Source organism: Geospiza fortis, unplaced genomic scaffold, assembly GCF_000277835.1.
Source record: "Geospiza fortis unplaced genomic scaffold, GeoFor_1.0 scaffold50, whole genome shotgun sequence".
NCBI classification, from domain to species: Eukaryota; Metazoa; Chordata; class Aves; order Passeriformes; family Thraupidae; genus Geospiza; species Geospiza fortis.
The window spans coordinates 2,619,971-2,636,567 of NW_005054382.1; the positions used below are offsets into that span (position 1 = coordinate 2,619,971).

Here is a 16,597-nt window from a genome sequence, read left to right on the forward strand (position 1 = left end):
AAATTTTGGAAGGAATGCTCATGACCTCTTTCCACAGACTAGAAAGCCTTAAAACCTAATTTAGACTAGACTTATACAAAAGTAATAGTTACATGAAATAAATTCCACCCTGTTGGTTGTCTGTATGCTCTCAGCATGAAATATGGAAAAAATCCCATTTTGTAATAAACAAACATGAAGATTTCAATTAGCACGATGTACTCTCCCAACCTTACTGGTGTAACGATTTCTTATTCTGTGAGCAGTAATTCCTACTAGAAATCTAAGAACTGGGGACAATTCCTCAGGAGTATCAGTAGCAAAATTTTCCTCCAAGGGATTCATGTAAGTATTTTTCCTTTCCAGACTGTATAGCAATATGATGAATATTCGACCTTAAATATTTTATTCTTTCATTACTCTAAAACAAAAGAGACAAGAGAGATCAATCCAACAGCAATGATTATTTTATAGGAATACTGGTAATTCTCTAATTGAAGTCAGGTACAGCCAACACATCTTTAGGTTGCAGTCACAAATCTGATTGGAAAAATAAACTTTATTTTGACATAGTTCTAAAAGAACAGAATGTTTTCAAACAGGATATCAAGATATCAAGAAGCTCTTGTCAGAGGTGACCAGACAACAGACTGTGAGCTCAGCCCATCAACTCTCTGCCCACTCTCCTACAGGTGACGCTCACAAGGCAACCAAAACAGCCTGGTGATCACTAGATCCTGTTACTTTCCCTCATGAGGTCCTTGTCACAGAAGAAAAACACTTCAGTTCCTGATACATGGTAAGAAAAAGTCTGTTGCTGTCCATGGGTACTGTTCAGCAAGTCACATGGACAGTGAAGATTATGGTCATTACACCACTCATGTACAAGTATTTCTCATGTTCTCCTGACACCCATCACACCATGGGAAATTCATTCATTCACTCCAATCATGAAACAGTGATGCAAATGTTTGTCCTGTCACATGAGAAGTAGAAGAAGAGGTAGGTTGTTTTGACAGTGGAGGGGCACTCCAGGGGATGCCTCTGAGGACAGACCAGGAGCTGCTCTGTGCTGAACATAATCAGTTCTGGCCAGCTCTGCAATGGACCCACTGCTGATCACAAGTGAGTCCTTAGGGAAACATATTTAAGAAAGAGCAAAAATACTGGAGAGGGGAGGAACAGAGAGAGAAGGCTATGAGGAGCAATGAGAGAGGAAGAAGGAGAAGAAAGAACAAAAAGGCCAGAGCAGTAGGAAGTGTCTCACGCTGGATCAGGAATGCGCCCAAAGGCACTGTGGTCTGTAGAGCAACAACAAGTAGCATAAGGAAACTGCCAAGCACTGACTACAGCCTGGTGTGCCACCCAGTGCTTCCCTGAAGGGACTGTGCACAACCTGCAGCAGTAACACAGGAGGACATGTCTGGAGTGAAGGTGTGGACACTAGGGAAGTGAAAGAGAGGAATCTAAAGCTGAACCTGGGAGAGTGGGAAGAAAAATGTTTTTCCTGTAAAATTAAATGTTTGTCCTTTTTTTGTTTTGTTTTGTTTCCCAATACTCCAACTAATTAAATATTTATGCTACCTATCAATAAATTAACTTATATTCCCCAAGTGGTTTTGCCTATTACAGGGATTTTCCTGTCATTTCACCACCAGTTTTTTCACTTGCATCCCTACTAATTTTTCCCCATATCCCTGGGGAAGGAAGGCAGGGAGTGAGCAGCTGTGTGAGTTCTTGGCTGCTAGCCAGGGCCAACACACCATATTTAAAATAAAAAGGAATAAATGGATCCAATGGCAAATTACTTTCATTGATTACCAGGAGCCAAAAATTTCTTTACTGTTACTGAATCCATCTAGATCTAAAAGTGAACTTTTTACCAAGGAGCGAAATGGCAACGCTTGTTAAGCAAAAAAAATTCGCTTGAGACCAACTGACTTATGATGTTGCTGCTATAAGCAGGAGGCTTACAGGACATAAACAAATATCTTCTCCCTCCTCGTAATTTGCATGGGTAAGTGACATTAAAAATAGACAAGTAGTGGCTTATTAAAGACCAAGCTCCTTCCCTACAGTTTCTAAAACCGGAAAATCTGGCTTATGTTACTTTTGTGCTACAACTAATACCCATGGAATGTTGTCCTCATTCTGCAAATAGTTATGAATGAAATTGTTTGGAATGTTTTTGGACAAAAGTCATTCTAGCAGGAAAAAAAGCAGGTTTAAACAAAAAAAAAAAGTATTTTCTTTTTTAAATGAGGCAATTTAAATAAGAAATTACTCTCCCTTGCTTTTAAACATGAAAAATAGCCTGTTAGGCACTTATAAGGAGAAATCAAACCTCAAACCATTTTTTTTTGTTCTTTTAGGTTGGGAGATATTTTTACTGCATTATTTTGACTTGAGTTAAAAGATTAATTCTCAAATTATCCAAATTTTAGCACCTAATACAAAATTAAAACAAAGATAATAGCTTTATCCATGCACCATTTCTATTTTCCCCTCAAATAACATAATGAAAAAAGAGCTTTAGAAAAGGGGAGGGGGGGGGAGTGAGATGGTAAGTAATTTTTTAGCCACCTTTACTGACGAGATACTCCACTAGCATTATTCACTAAAAAATAAAAGTACAAAACAGTTTAAAGATAAAATACAATCATTGCAAAACAAAATTGAAAACAATACATAAGGGTCATGAAATTAGGAAGTCTTACAAACCAGGAAAATGTTTACCCTAGAAAGAATATTTATACAATTAAGAAAAGGATGATGAGCTGCATAGTGCCTATATAGCAGTTCAGACTGCAATCAGTAATAGTTTGCAATCAGTTGCAAACTACATAGACCAAGAGTCTGCTAAAAATGTGGCAGACAAAAGGAAAAGACATTTACAAAACATATACACATTAACCAAATCTGTATCCCAATTCCAATGATTTGATTATTTACTAATTTCAATAATTCTACAAAAGAATAACTCACTTTCTCATCAATAAAAAAAAAGTGTCTATACTTAGCTTGAAAAATATTTGAGGGATAGAATTTAAACATCATAGGATTAAGTAAAAAATAAAATGAATATCTTAAAATGAAGGATAGTGAAACAGCAAGTAATTCTAAGACAAAAAATATATGTCTACAATATAAGAAGAGCCTAAGTGTATTCTTAGAGACAGACAGAAAATAAAAATACCTGAATAAACGGTAGAAATGCAAATATTGTATTATGACAATACAGGAAAACAGCAATTTAAGCCAGAGGTATCTGGGTTTGTTCTGCCCTGTGTAAGTAGGAAACTCTTGTTCCTTGCCTTCCTTCCTCCCCTTCTTTTTCTCTAGTTATTTACTCCTTCCTTACATAGGAACTCTATGAAATTTGTAAATTCTTGCTGTTAAAACAGAACAACATTTACTTTTGCACATAGGAGCTGATGCAAAATCCCAATGTGACAAAATGAAAATTATCAGTAGCTCAAAACTACAGGAATTTATTTAATTTTCACCTTATTTTGTACGACATTATAAGATCATAAATAAACTAAAAGGTATTCAGAAAAGGCATTTTTCTATTTTCTTATGGCACACCTTTTCTTGTGGTACACCAGCATTAGCTTTTCCATTAACATTTGAAAGTTTTTCAGTAATAGCTCCAGGGGTCTCATTATCTTTTGGCTTGCTCTGGAGTATGCTGCCAGTATTTCTGAAGCAAATAACATGCTTTTCCAACTGTATGGAGCATGTTTTTAAATAAGTTTTTAAGAAAAGATGTTTTCCTTTGCTTAGTGCCTTTAGGTACAACACAACCTTATGTTTTTATAGGAGGGATTCTGTTCGTCAATGAAAAAGAACGTATCAATTCCTCTGTCCAAAATGCCTTTTTGGACAATATTTTACTGCTATTATTAGACAACTGCTATACTAGAGAACATACCCAGTTATTTATTACAATAATAGAGGACCTGGACATGTGATGCTAAGAGTTACTCTTGTAAGTGACTAATTCATGTCAATAGCTTCTAGTTTTCTTCATCAAATAGTCAGTTCTGTCAGTAGTGAATACAAACAATAACAGAGAAAAACAGATCTGTTTGAGATCTGTACCCCAAGATTTCCTTATGAGTATGGCCAGTCATGTGATTCTTTAGCACAGTAGACAAAAAGAAGAGGCCATTTTTGCACCAAATTTGAAATGTTGGTCCACAATGCAAAAAAATCCAAAATCAGTGCATACCTGAAACTGTTCAAACTTGTGTGTATAGTCACAATTCTTGTTAAGCACATCTTAAAAAGCCATCTCAGCTGTCCTGTAGTCCTGCTTTCAACTTCTTACCTGAACTACTTTTATTTCATTCATCCTCATCCCCAAACTTCTGCTCATACAATCAAGAAGCCGCCCCACAAATTCTTCTGCAATCCTTATCTTTCTAAACCCTGCTCTACCCTATTTCAAATCCCTTCTTACTCAAGAATCCCGTATCAGTGTGCCATCGATGTAAACTGAGGCTAAATACCTTTCGGATGCAGTGGCTCGACCCCTCCGACTGTGCTTGCCCAGGTGCTGCTATTGTCACTGCCTCTCTAGCACTAGTCACTGCTCTCAGCGCTGCTGTGCCTCCATGACTTCCCTCAACATGAGCTCTTCCACGGGCCAGCAGCACACAGTGCTCCCTACTGGAGACTCGGGCTCTCCTCTGTGTTAGCGCAGCCTCAGCTGTTGGACTGACGGGGCTTTAACACAGATTTACTAAAATCCACCTACACAGCATCCTGAGGGCAAAAGCAAAATACATGTTTGTGAGAAAACAGGATGTATGGAATACATATGATTATTGAGTCATTACAAAACCGCATAGCAAGCAATATGTATGGTCAGATTCTTTTCCAACACTTGTTTTGGTTATATAGGCTTCTCTTTCATCTTCCTTCCTCTTGTCTCAGTATGGTTGCTCAAATGCAATTTTTTTTGTTTAAGCCTGGCAGACACAACCTATCCAGAAGTGACGAATTATTCTTACATTTTCCCTTTCTCTGTTACTCTTTGCCATTCTCCTCTATCTCAGAGATTCCTCTTACAGATACTCTCCCCTCAGTAGTTGTGTTTACTCCCAGTTTGCAAGCTGAATGTGTATGAGGTTACAAAGGAAAAGATTAGATTTATTTAATATCCCTTTAAAAGTAACTTCCACCTTTGAACTGAATGGACTTTTTCAGATTACATACACTGCACATGAACCAGTCACTTCAAAACTACAAGCTTATTTCAGAACCTACGCCCCTCCAAAACTATTTAACAATTCATTTCCATTTGATCCTTGAAACAGACTCCATAACCAAGATTACATACACTTTCAACATTACTTTTTAAACAAGCAGAACTTAAGTGCTAAGAAAAGACTGCTGTAGCACAGCTGGAAAATCTTCTAGTTCATAAAGGCCCTGCTTTCTATTTTCTTCAAAATGCTTTCACAATTAAAGTAATGCTTATACTCTTTATAATCTGTTCAAAGCAGGGAATGTTCTACTCCATGGCAATACCTGATAACAAAGTGCATTCTGTTACAAAGTGATTTGCCACTATATTTGATAGTATCTTATAGACATGAGTATATGATTTCAGCAATCTCTTCTTCATTGTAAAAAATACATTGTATTAAGTTAATGCAGAAAAGACAACATTGAATATGTTATTATTTCTCATAATTGCTAACTTCCTGACATGAAGAATTTCTTTGAGCTGTGAAAGAATATGAACTCTAACTACACATTACCCCAATGTTTACAATATAAACTATATACAAGGAACAGACTTTGGGGCAGAAAGGGTGTTTTACCTTGCAGCACGGAATTGTTTCAGTTTTTGCCTCTCCTATGCAAACAAAATGGCTGTACACATATAGGTATATGAGTACAAAGTCCAGTCATATGAAGTGAAACAGAAGAATAGAGGGGAAGAAGGGCAACACTGAAAAAGATAATTTATATACAAGACTGACAGGATTATTTGATAAGACACTGCTTTACTAGTACAAAACAACTTCAGCATGTTCTCATAATGGATATATAGATATGCCTAGTCAAGACGCTTATTTTAGTTTGTTACTGAAGATCTTCTTTTAGACTTTTTCATGATTTTGCACTGTATTTTTTGAAAACAAGGGCTCTACCAGAATCTCAAGTACATTTCTGCCTTCTGTACACATGGGAAGCATTTCCACAGAATATCTACATAGCAATTTTACACAAACTACACTGAAACAGCTTTTAAAGTATAATTTCAGATCTGCATTTTTTAAACTTTTCCATTGGAGGCATAGGATATTTTGAGATTCTCTTTTTATAAATACCATACACTATGGCCCATCCTGGTTTCTTTAATATGAATTGTCTTAGAAACTACATGTGCTCCCAGAAAATGACTGCTTCCAGAAAGCCCAAGGACCCTAATGTGAAAAATCATTCATTAAATTTCAAAAAGTCCTAGCTAGTTGACATATTACCTTCCTTCTTAGCTATTGTCCTCCTCACCCCCATTTATGTATTTGTCATGAGGAAATTTGATCAGAAAGAGAAAGATGGATGTCCAAAGATTTGTGACAACCACTGCTGATGAAACTTAACGGAATCCAAGCTTTACAACCTAAGTATGAAATTTTACTTTTCTTCCAGGCAAAACCTAAGAGCTCACAATGACTGTGAGAAATCAAATTGAACCAAGATTTTTGAAGAGCTGCCTAAATGCAAAGTTTAAACTACATTTTTCTGTGGTTCAGGAAATCAGTACAGCTTGTCCTGAGCTTTCTTCTGCATTTTTCCTCTGTCTATTTTAAAATAACATTCCACTTTAACAACTTTGAAAGAATTTTAAATTACCAACCTTTTCTCTATCTCAAATGCTGATGGGAAATGCTAGCCCTATCTTAAGCCTTTGAAAAACTGCACTATTGTCTTGCATTTATTCAAAGCTTTAGTAAGTGAATATAAAAACCATCTTTAAAAAATCTTGTCAATCTCTCTAAAATAAATAGCCAATTATTTTTAAATTCCTTTGACTAAATATATTTTAGATTAATAATATTTTAGAATGTATTAAAAAAACCCCTGTATATGGACAAAAGAAGTACTAGAGATACAACACGTGAGAAGCAACATCCACTGACAAAACACATTTCTTGCATACATACACTGCAGCTCTTAAATGCATAACTACTTACAGTAAATTTTATTAAAACAAATTATTGACATTCATTCAAAACCTTATGATTATGTAAATTAGAAGAAAGTAATGATAAAAACAAGGGTATGTATGACAAAATATAGATAAAATTAATGAAAAGCAGACTTGCCTATGCAAATTAACATGACAGTTTAAGGCATTGGATATGGAAAACCAAAATGCAGTGTATAAAGATCTATTCATTCTAGCTATAACAGTATGCAAAAAATTACAATGAAGTAATGAGTGTAAAAATAAACATCCTTTCATATCTGAGTACTGAATGAAGACTGAATAGAGGGGGTTTGTTTGTTTGGGTTTCTTTTCCATGTTTGATTAAACATCACTAAAGGGTGCTAAAGTGACAATTACTTGCTGACTTCAAAGCTTAAGCAGGAGTGAAAACTGAAATACCAACAGGGAGGCTGCATTTAGGCACGGCCAATAGAGTACTATGCCACCTGGTAATGTATTCTCCAATGATCCACGTTACTTAATAGATTATATTCTCCATTTTAGCCAACAGGTGCTTTTGTGATTTGGGTTTCTTTTTCCACACGGAAACACAGAGTTGGATATGAACACAGAGTCCATTTCTTTTCTTTCATAATATGTTAGAAACATTATTTTTTAAGGTATTTTGGATGTTTGGTCACAAATTGGGAGTCAGTATCTACCAATTTATTTGTGAATGTTCATATGTATAAAAGAGTTCAATTCATTGAACTGGTAAAGGAAATTATGGTTTTAATTAGTGTTTGGAATGAAAAGAAGGAAGAAGGATGCATGACTCAATTTTCACTGGAATTTAGTGGTAAGGCAGAGTTGCAGCAAGTCAGACTGCTTTGTTTCAGTTTATCAAAACAACTCTGCCAAAGTTTCAGAAGTTTAGGATCCAACTTTACCACACTAAATATTACTACTAAATGTTCATCTACCATGTATGGTACAGTGTCTTGGTAAAAACAAAACATGATACACTTCTATCTTAGCCTGCCTGGATGTTGCTGCACATGTAAGTGCTTCTGCTTCCACATAAATCTGCTAATACAAACTTGTATTTTACTTAGATTCAAATGAAACATAGCAGCAACAGAGCTAAGATGAAACAAAGGGTATTTGTTAACTTCTCTTATCCTAGTGAAACCCAAGGAATACAGCTAATTTCAAAGGATATTTTCTTCTATCTTAGCCTGCCTGGATGTTAAGATAACAGTTTTGCTGTTCTAGGGACTATGTACAAATTGGGTTATTGGATTCTAGAGAATATTAAAAAACCTTTAGTGAGAAAAGATGCTTAAACTTCATTCTTCAGCTTAGTCCAAAAAAAAACATTGGCAAGTTTCCCTCTGAAAATTGTGTAGTCATGCACGTATCTTGATAGAAAGTCATTACATGAACTTGTAAAATCTGTGGATTGCAGAGGACTTTATACACATCTGAGGAAGTCCTAAAAGCTATTGTACATAGAACTCTACAACACTGTCTAAAGGTTTTGGTCTAAAGGTTTTCTTAATGATTGCGATTAACTTTTGTTAAGATTTACACATGGGAGTTCAGCTGGAAGAACGTGTTGGCTATGCCATGCAAGAAGAAAGATTCAGGTTTTGTACTTGCTATAACCATAGTTTCTGACTATCAAATAATACTGGTCTAAGCTACTGTGAGTCATAAACAGAACATTATTTTTAAACAAAGATGGGCTTGAACAGGTAGGAAAAATATTTTTCATTTGATCTACAAGATCATTTATTTTAGTTCCTGGATGTGATGAAGTCAGAAAAAGCATATGGATATTCATGCCCCACATGTTGTCAGGTCCTCCAAGAATCAACAATCATCCAAATACTGAAAAATTGAAATCAGGCAGTGTTTTACTTTATTTCCACCAACTTCAGAAAGTTCACCTAGTTGATGCTTGGTGACAAGAATGTCACATCCTGAGTGAAGCTCTATGCCTTCTGAAGCCTGTAGGCTTTCCTCCATGATCTGCAACTCCAGAATACACCCTAACCATGCCCTGTTTCAGGACCATAACAAAAGCTTAGTTTTGGCATGGCACATTAGGATATACAGCCATCTTAATATTAAAAGTTGTGTTAATAGCTTTTGGAAAATTGTATTAGTCTAATTTTTCCAGATGAGAGCATAACTATTAGCATAAAAAGGAAAAGTCAGTGAAAAACAGATTATGAAGCCAGGCTGTCAAACACAGTCATTAATATAATACTTATTCCCTTCTGCTTGTAGCAGTCACTGGTCTAAATGACACATACAACATTTCTGAAACAAGGATACAACAATTCATTCTGTAGCACAGATTCTTGCAGATATCTGCCTCATTAGGCTTGCAAGATAGTAGTTTTTCATACTTAAAAATGCGTAGAGATTTTGAACTGTATGAGAGGGTAATAAGCTCTTAATGGGCTAGAGATACTGTCCCTGATCTCTTTCACTGAAGCATGATACTGACTCCACTTAATTAGTGAAACTACGTATAGAAGTGAACCATAAAGAAAATTTTAAATGGGACAAATAGCAACAAAAGTTTTGAGCTTTTGGCTTGGCACAACATGGGGAACAACTTGACTCATCAGCAGTAAAAAACAAACTATGGCAAAGACAGTAATTCAGCTCTTATGTTAATTCAAGGTGTTGATCTATCTGGGACTAAGGCAAAAAATTACTTTCTATTTGTCATTTATAAACCCCACAGCTACAGTAAATGTACTTGTGTGGTGAACTTCTCTAAGGATACAGAAAACGTAAAATGCTGAAGAGCAATCAAAATACTAAAAGCTTCAGAAAGCATAACTTAAAACAGTAGATGAAAGAAATTAAATTCGTAAAATAAGAAAAAAAGAAGAGGAAAAACAGAATATCCTAGCAAAGCAAAAGTTTCTCTGAAAGATTCAGAAAATTTTAAGCATAATGTCTGGACACCTATTTTAAGCCTATACAATTCTACTGCAGAGAATTCATCTAGATCTTGAACATCTCTTGTGGTCTTACCTATATGTAAGTACATGAAAAGGAAATATAGGACTCTTTCAAACCTGCAGTGTCACTGTAAGCAATCATTCACCTCACCGAACTCAAGGTGAAATGTTTGAGATTACCTGATTAAGTGGAGCTAGCTGTCTTAGGGAAAAAAGTTAGGGCCTGACTGGCTTGACAACACTTGAACTTCACTGCATTCTTCTAGGTATCTCTAGTATCTAACCATCTAACTGTATTAGTATTTACAAGTGATGTTCCTTGTTTTATAAAAGTTTTATGAAAACAAGTGTCTGTAACTGGTCTACAAAGAACAATTCAATTGAAATGTCTAAAATAAGAAATAAAGCAACATCATTTCCCTATCTGTTTTGTTACAATAGACAGAACCTAATTCCTTAAAATAGGTTACACAAGCTGGACTTAAAGCAAAATAGGTAAACATATACTGGACTTAAAGTAAGTGGACAGCCTAGTTGTGCAACTATTTCCTCATCCAAAAATTATTCAGTGCCTTACATGGTAGCAGTCACAAAGCCTATTTGCCATTGCCCGTACACAAGGGCATGTTCTGAGGTATACTACCAGTATGTTTGTGTCTGTACATGGGAGAAGGAGAATAGGGCAGTAGCTTCTGGGGCAAGAGAATTCAAAAAATTGAATTATAACTTGGTTGGGAGGCACACTAACTCTGGCAGCCAAGGAAAAGTGCCAACTCCCACAGTAAGGAACAGCCTGGATGTCTAATACAACTCTGCTGCAATGGGGACTCAAGAAGCTGGCTACCTCTGTTTGGCATTGCCCCTTTTCCCCTCTGCACCATTTCTGCTTCCCAATCAGAGCTGCTATTTTTATATGTATCGGTACAGTACTATTGCTTTTCTGCCTAGATAATTCTAGAAGCTGAGAATCACTGCAAAGACAGAAAGGTCACAGTACTGCATGATAGCTGGCCTCCAGCTGCCTCCCTGCACTTCCTGGCTGTCAGCATGTCCCTCCTGGTCATGCAGCCATTCTTGGCTGAGTGTCAGCCAGTTCATTTATTTCTATTCAACTCTTCTGGATAGACACAAACTTTTAAGGACACACAGCCACAGAGTAGGCAGAATGTCTGAGCTCTGGAGATTCAACTCCCCAGCTTGTTGCATCCCAAGCAGGGAACATGCATATAAAACCTGAACGTGAAGTAGCATTACAGATCAGTGGCTTAGAGACCTTGTGACCCTCAGAATCACAATTCCTTCTCTCTCGTCTCCATCTGAAGATCTAATTACCACAGCCTTTGAAAAGTTTGAGCTTTGGAACCCACCACTGGAAGGGTGACTGCATTCGGTTTCACCTTTACTTCCAGCAACAAAGTTATAGATGACTTGCTCAGAAAGGTTCACAGAATGTACATTCCACATGACAGTAGAAATACAAAACTTTTTGATTAATCTGTAACAATCCAACTGTAGTAAAATGAACAAAAAAAGCAATTAAATCCACATCAGATAAGACATAAAACCAAGTTAATAACAAATATTTTGGATTCCATTAACAATGGGAAGTTAGATAAATAAATGAAAGTTATACCATAACAAAAAAAAAGTTACAGCAAACCCATATCACAGGAAAAATAAAGCAGGATACAATACTTAATATAATTTCTGGGGATGCAATCCCTTCTGTTCTAATCTTCCTGATAGTTTAAGGCTAAGCAGGACCCAGCCATTAGGCACTTCAGGATTTTCATTACAATGACACCGCTAATTACCTGAACAGTTTGCCTGTGTGCAGCCAATATTTTATTAGAGGACCAAAAATTATTGTGATGGTGGTCACAGGGGTCTTATGTTGAGGGAAGAGACGAGGATTTGACTCCATATTTCAGAAGGCTTGATTTATTATTTTATGATATCTATTACATTAAAACTATACTAAAAGAATAGAAGAAAAGGTTCTCAGAAGGCTAGCTAAGCTAAGAATAGAAAAGAAAGAATGATAACAAAGGCAGCTGCCTGAGACTCTCTGTCTGAGCCAGCTCTGCTGTGATTGGCCATTAATTACAAACAAGCACATGAGACCAATCACAGATGCACCTGTTGCATTCCACAGCAGCAGATAAGCCCTGTTTACATTTTGTTCCTGAAGCCTCTGAGCTTCTCAGGAGGAAAAATTTCCTAAGGAAAGGATTTTCATAAAAAGATGTCTGCAACAAAGTATGTCAACAAGCTGAGTCACAATCCACAAAGGAGAGTAAATGGTTCTCAGTGACCTTAACAAAAGCAATAATGACCCTAAAGCATGATATTAAGGCTTCCTTTCCCAGCTTCAGAAACTTTGTTGTTGTACAATTCCACCAATAAATACAGCAAATGACATCTAAAAATGAACTTTTCTATGAACCTCATCTAAATTTACTGAGATGAACATATGTGAGTAACACATATCTTCATTCTCCTACAGCATAACACATCATCTTCCTTGCCTTTGTAACTATCTCACTTGTAACTGGTTGTCAATACCAAAATCCAGAAAACACATAGCTCTCCTATCCCTGCTTGCTTGGCTGAGAGAAGACACATGTGGTTGATTAAAAGAGCATATACATCCTTTTAACCTATGTAATCAATAAAACATGACCTAGATCAGGAGTTCCATGGTATATTTAATTGCTTTAAGACATATGGTTATCTTCCATTTTGTACCTATAAAAACATGAACTGAAACAATGCAACTCACCTAATTCATAATCTTAAGGTGAAAGCTCATGTTTGGTGATACCCAGCACTGAGAGGGGTTTCATTTTCTGAAAGCTTATAGGCTTAACTATAGCAACTGCTGAGAATCTCAGCTGATACATGAATTTACATTTAATTCTAAATCATTCCAAGTAATTTGTTACTAATAGTGGGTTTAACAGCTGTTTATGTAAATAATTTAAATTACTGGATTTATTCAAGTCTTTTGATTCTTTTTTAATATTCAAACCAAAACGGATTATAATCTGTTTATCCTCTTTGTCAAGGTGCCTGCAGAAAAAGAAAAATAAAGTCAGTCATTTCTGTGTGAAACACATAGTGCATGATGCTCCTATGAATGGCATAAAAAGCAGGTAAGTGAATCAGTGCTTCGAGCACAATATGAAGTAGTGAAATAGGAAACTGCAATTATTGAATCAAATAATTGATTTGATAATCAAATGTATTACCTATGAAAACACTTAAACATGTTCTGAGGCTTTTATTTTCCAAGAAAGAACTCAGTCACATAAATTTCAGTGAAGTACAAAACTTCCAGCCTCAAAGTAAACTCAAACAATATAGAAGTTCAAAAAAGGTTAAGAGGGCCTAGTACATAAAACATTGTGTTGCATACTTAATGACCCCACAGCACCTAAGTATTTTCACTTTATCTCACATTCAAGAACAATAAAACCAATGAGATTTTAACATATTATTACAAAACCAGAGAAAATAGATTTGTTTGGCATTAAGTAGGGCTACCTACAAGCAGCTAATTTACAGGTGTTTAAAAACCTGGACATCCAGATTTATATGTACCTTACAATGCCATATATCTGCTTTGGTGTATGCCGAGATAGAAACATAATTTTTAAAATGTACATGAAGTTAGAATTGTGTTCTTCAGACTTTCTAGAATTCAAGTCCAGTTACAGAATTGCATCTTAATTATTACACCCAAGTGCATTCTTCTCAATATGCATACATCAGGTTTGTAAGAATATAATTAATTATTGGTGTTCATAATTACTGCGCCTCAACTACAATATGCTTCCCACAAATTTGAAGTCACTGAAATCCTTACAACTCAAAGCCAGCTTCAAATAAGTAATAAAAAATAGTAGCAAACAAAAAAAATCAATTCCACAATTCTTAATATCAAATTCTCAAAATCAAATTTTCACTCCCTTAAAAATAATAACCTAACAACAAAACCAAATACTACTGGTGAGTCATTAGACACAGATATTTAAGACAGCTCAAACAAAACTTAGATCAGCACAATTTCTTACTTATGTATCTAGAAAATTATGCTCCACCATGTTGCTTGGACTTTTACTTAATTTCATTCTGTTAGTAAAAAGACTTAATCACACAGAATAAACCTAAACAGTTTTCTATCTTGGGAAGATTTTCCTGTGTTTGAACACAGCTTTGAAGAATCAAGTAAGCTAACATCACACTGATTATCACTGATGAGCCAGAGCAAAGCAAAGCAAATTGAGGTCATCAGCCTGTCAGCAATGTGACAGTCTTGAAACGTGTACCATAGGATTTGTAACGCAGACCATTTAACCCTAAAAATGTTCAGCTTCTGTATTACACTTTAATTCTGTGGGCTATTTTCAAAGATTGCCAATGACTTATTTCCACTTTAAATACTCACAAGTTTTGCAAAACCCTTATTTTCTCAGACAAATTGGGAATTTACATGCTAAAAATAGTGATTTCCCCCTTTTTTAGGAGCTAGAAGCAATGGAAGTTATGATCAAACACTTTTTTCTAATTAGAACAATAAATCAAGGTAACAAGAAAAAGCTACATCTGTTGAGTAACAAATAAAGGTTTTACTCCCTCACCATATAATTAAAAACCAGATTTTTATAATATTTGCTAATTGGAAAGTTGATAAATCTACCTCAGGTACCACTGTCATACAACATCATAACCCATCCTCTTTAAATATTTGTCTCTTACAGCAGAATCACATTCTTTCTTAGGACAGCACAACACTACCATTATAACTATTGAAATTACTATTTTCTAAATTCCCTTTAGAAGGTTAATACCTTTTTTGACCTACTGTATTTATGATTTTACCCCTATTGATTCTAGCTATGCTCCCACCTAAGTGTGCTACAAAAGAAACTATAAATGTTTGCTGGAAACAAAACTGGAATATTGACTTGTTGCACAGTGTTTATTGCAGAAACAAAACAGCCGTGGGCATTTTTAATACTCATATATTGTAAGGTTACAAAAAAAAAAACCCTCAAAGCTCAGGAGCCATTTTCTTAAATCTACACAGGAACCAATTTCACGACTACACATGGAAATTTTAAAAAACATTGAAGGTACTGCACACAATCCTTTTTCTAGCCTACACAGACAGGGCCTAAGTAGCATTATCATTACAGAATGAGACAAGATAAAATAGAGAAAACCAACCCAAAACTCAAAAAATGTTTTTTGAAAGTCAAGTTTTATTATTCAAAAGGTACAAGTAAAGGCCAAGGATGTTTTATTTGTCTTATTTCACAAATAGGAGAAGGTGTCAAAAGAATTCTGTGTCTACATTTCACATAAATGTAGGGTGAATGTACTTGCAAGGGATAGGCTTTGAGGCTATGTAAGATGCTTAACAAGCCTAAATTAAAATTCAAATATAGCTATGTGACACCTACAGTTAAGGCTCTAAAAGCCCCCACTAACTTGCTAAAAATGGTGACACGTTGCCAATTCAAATGGCACTGTTAGGAAAAAGGAATTGCTGAAAGGCCTACCTACAAATGAGACAGGACTCCCCCTATGTGAAGCTGCAACTAACCACTGTCCTCACACAGAATGGCATAGCAGTACACATCTTCCAGCCAGTATGTCACCTTGGGAGCCTGATACAACTCCTTTCATGGCTGCCTCTGCAAGTGGTGCTTGATCTTGATGCCCAATGGAGAGTTACCTGCATGAAAAAATACAAAAGAGAAAAGAGATGACTCCCAGCTGCCCAGTAAAAATCGGATGATGTGTCCATGCAGAAAGATTTTGTTTCAACTTAAGAACAGTCTTGTTTCTTGAACTTCAGAACTTCTTGAATGTTTCAGAAAAAAACATGTAACACCCAAACCAGCTTTCAAGTAACCATTCTTGCACTCAGCAACCTGTAAGAAATAGATTTACTCCTTCCTCACAGATTTTTTTTCTCTCTACTACTTTACTCATCCCTCACAGTTTGTTACAGATTCACATCTTTTTGTTTCAACTGTAGTCTGGTGGAATAGTACCCCTGTAAATCTCTACACAGGCATGCAGAAGACACACTGGCTAACATGTCAACTTGAGAGCAACTGTTCTGTATTTCCTGCCAGCAGCACTAAACAGGATTTAGGAATCACAAAGTAAGTGTGGTTGCAAGGGACCAGCATGGGCCGTCTGGGCCAACCTCCCTGCAGGGTCATCCCAGAGCACACTGAACAGAACTGCATCTAGATGGTTGTTGAATGTTTCCAGAGAGGGAGACTCCACAACCTCTCTGGGCAAAAAGCGCTATTCTGCAAGATAAGAGGCTCCAAGAAGAGAAATGGACTTTGTTTAAAAAGTAGAACAAGACAGAACAAAGGTCCGGCAGGCGCAGCCCAGCCCGGCCCGGCCCGGCCCGGCCCGCCCCGGGTGCCGCTATAAA

At 36.1% G+C, this 16,597-nt stretch overlaps 1 protein-coding gene across 2 annotated transcripts in view; it reads right to left on the bottom strand.

The window, feature by feature from the left end:
- Window positions 1-15,848, bottom strand: part of STS (steroid sulfatase) — a 109,080-nt gene extending 93,232 nt beyond the window's left edge. The window contains exon 1 of one of the 2 annotated variants that reach the window (XM_005425182.2): window positions 15,801-15,848. The gene's annotated coding sequence lies outside the window, so the exon portion shown is untranslated. Of the gene's footprint in view, window positions 1-15,757 lie in introns of both variants that reach the window. The other variant, XM_031060414.1, reaches the window with a different exon arrangement.
- Between the last annotated feature and the right edge of the window lie 749 nt (window positions 15,849-16,597).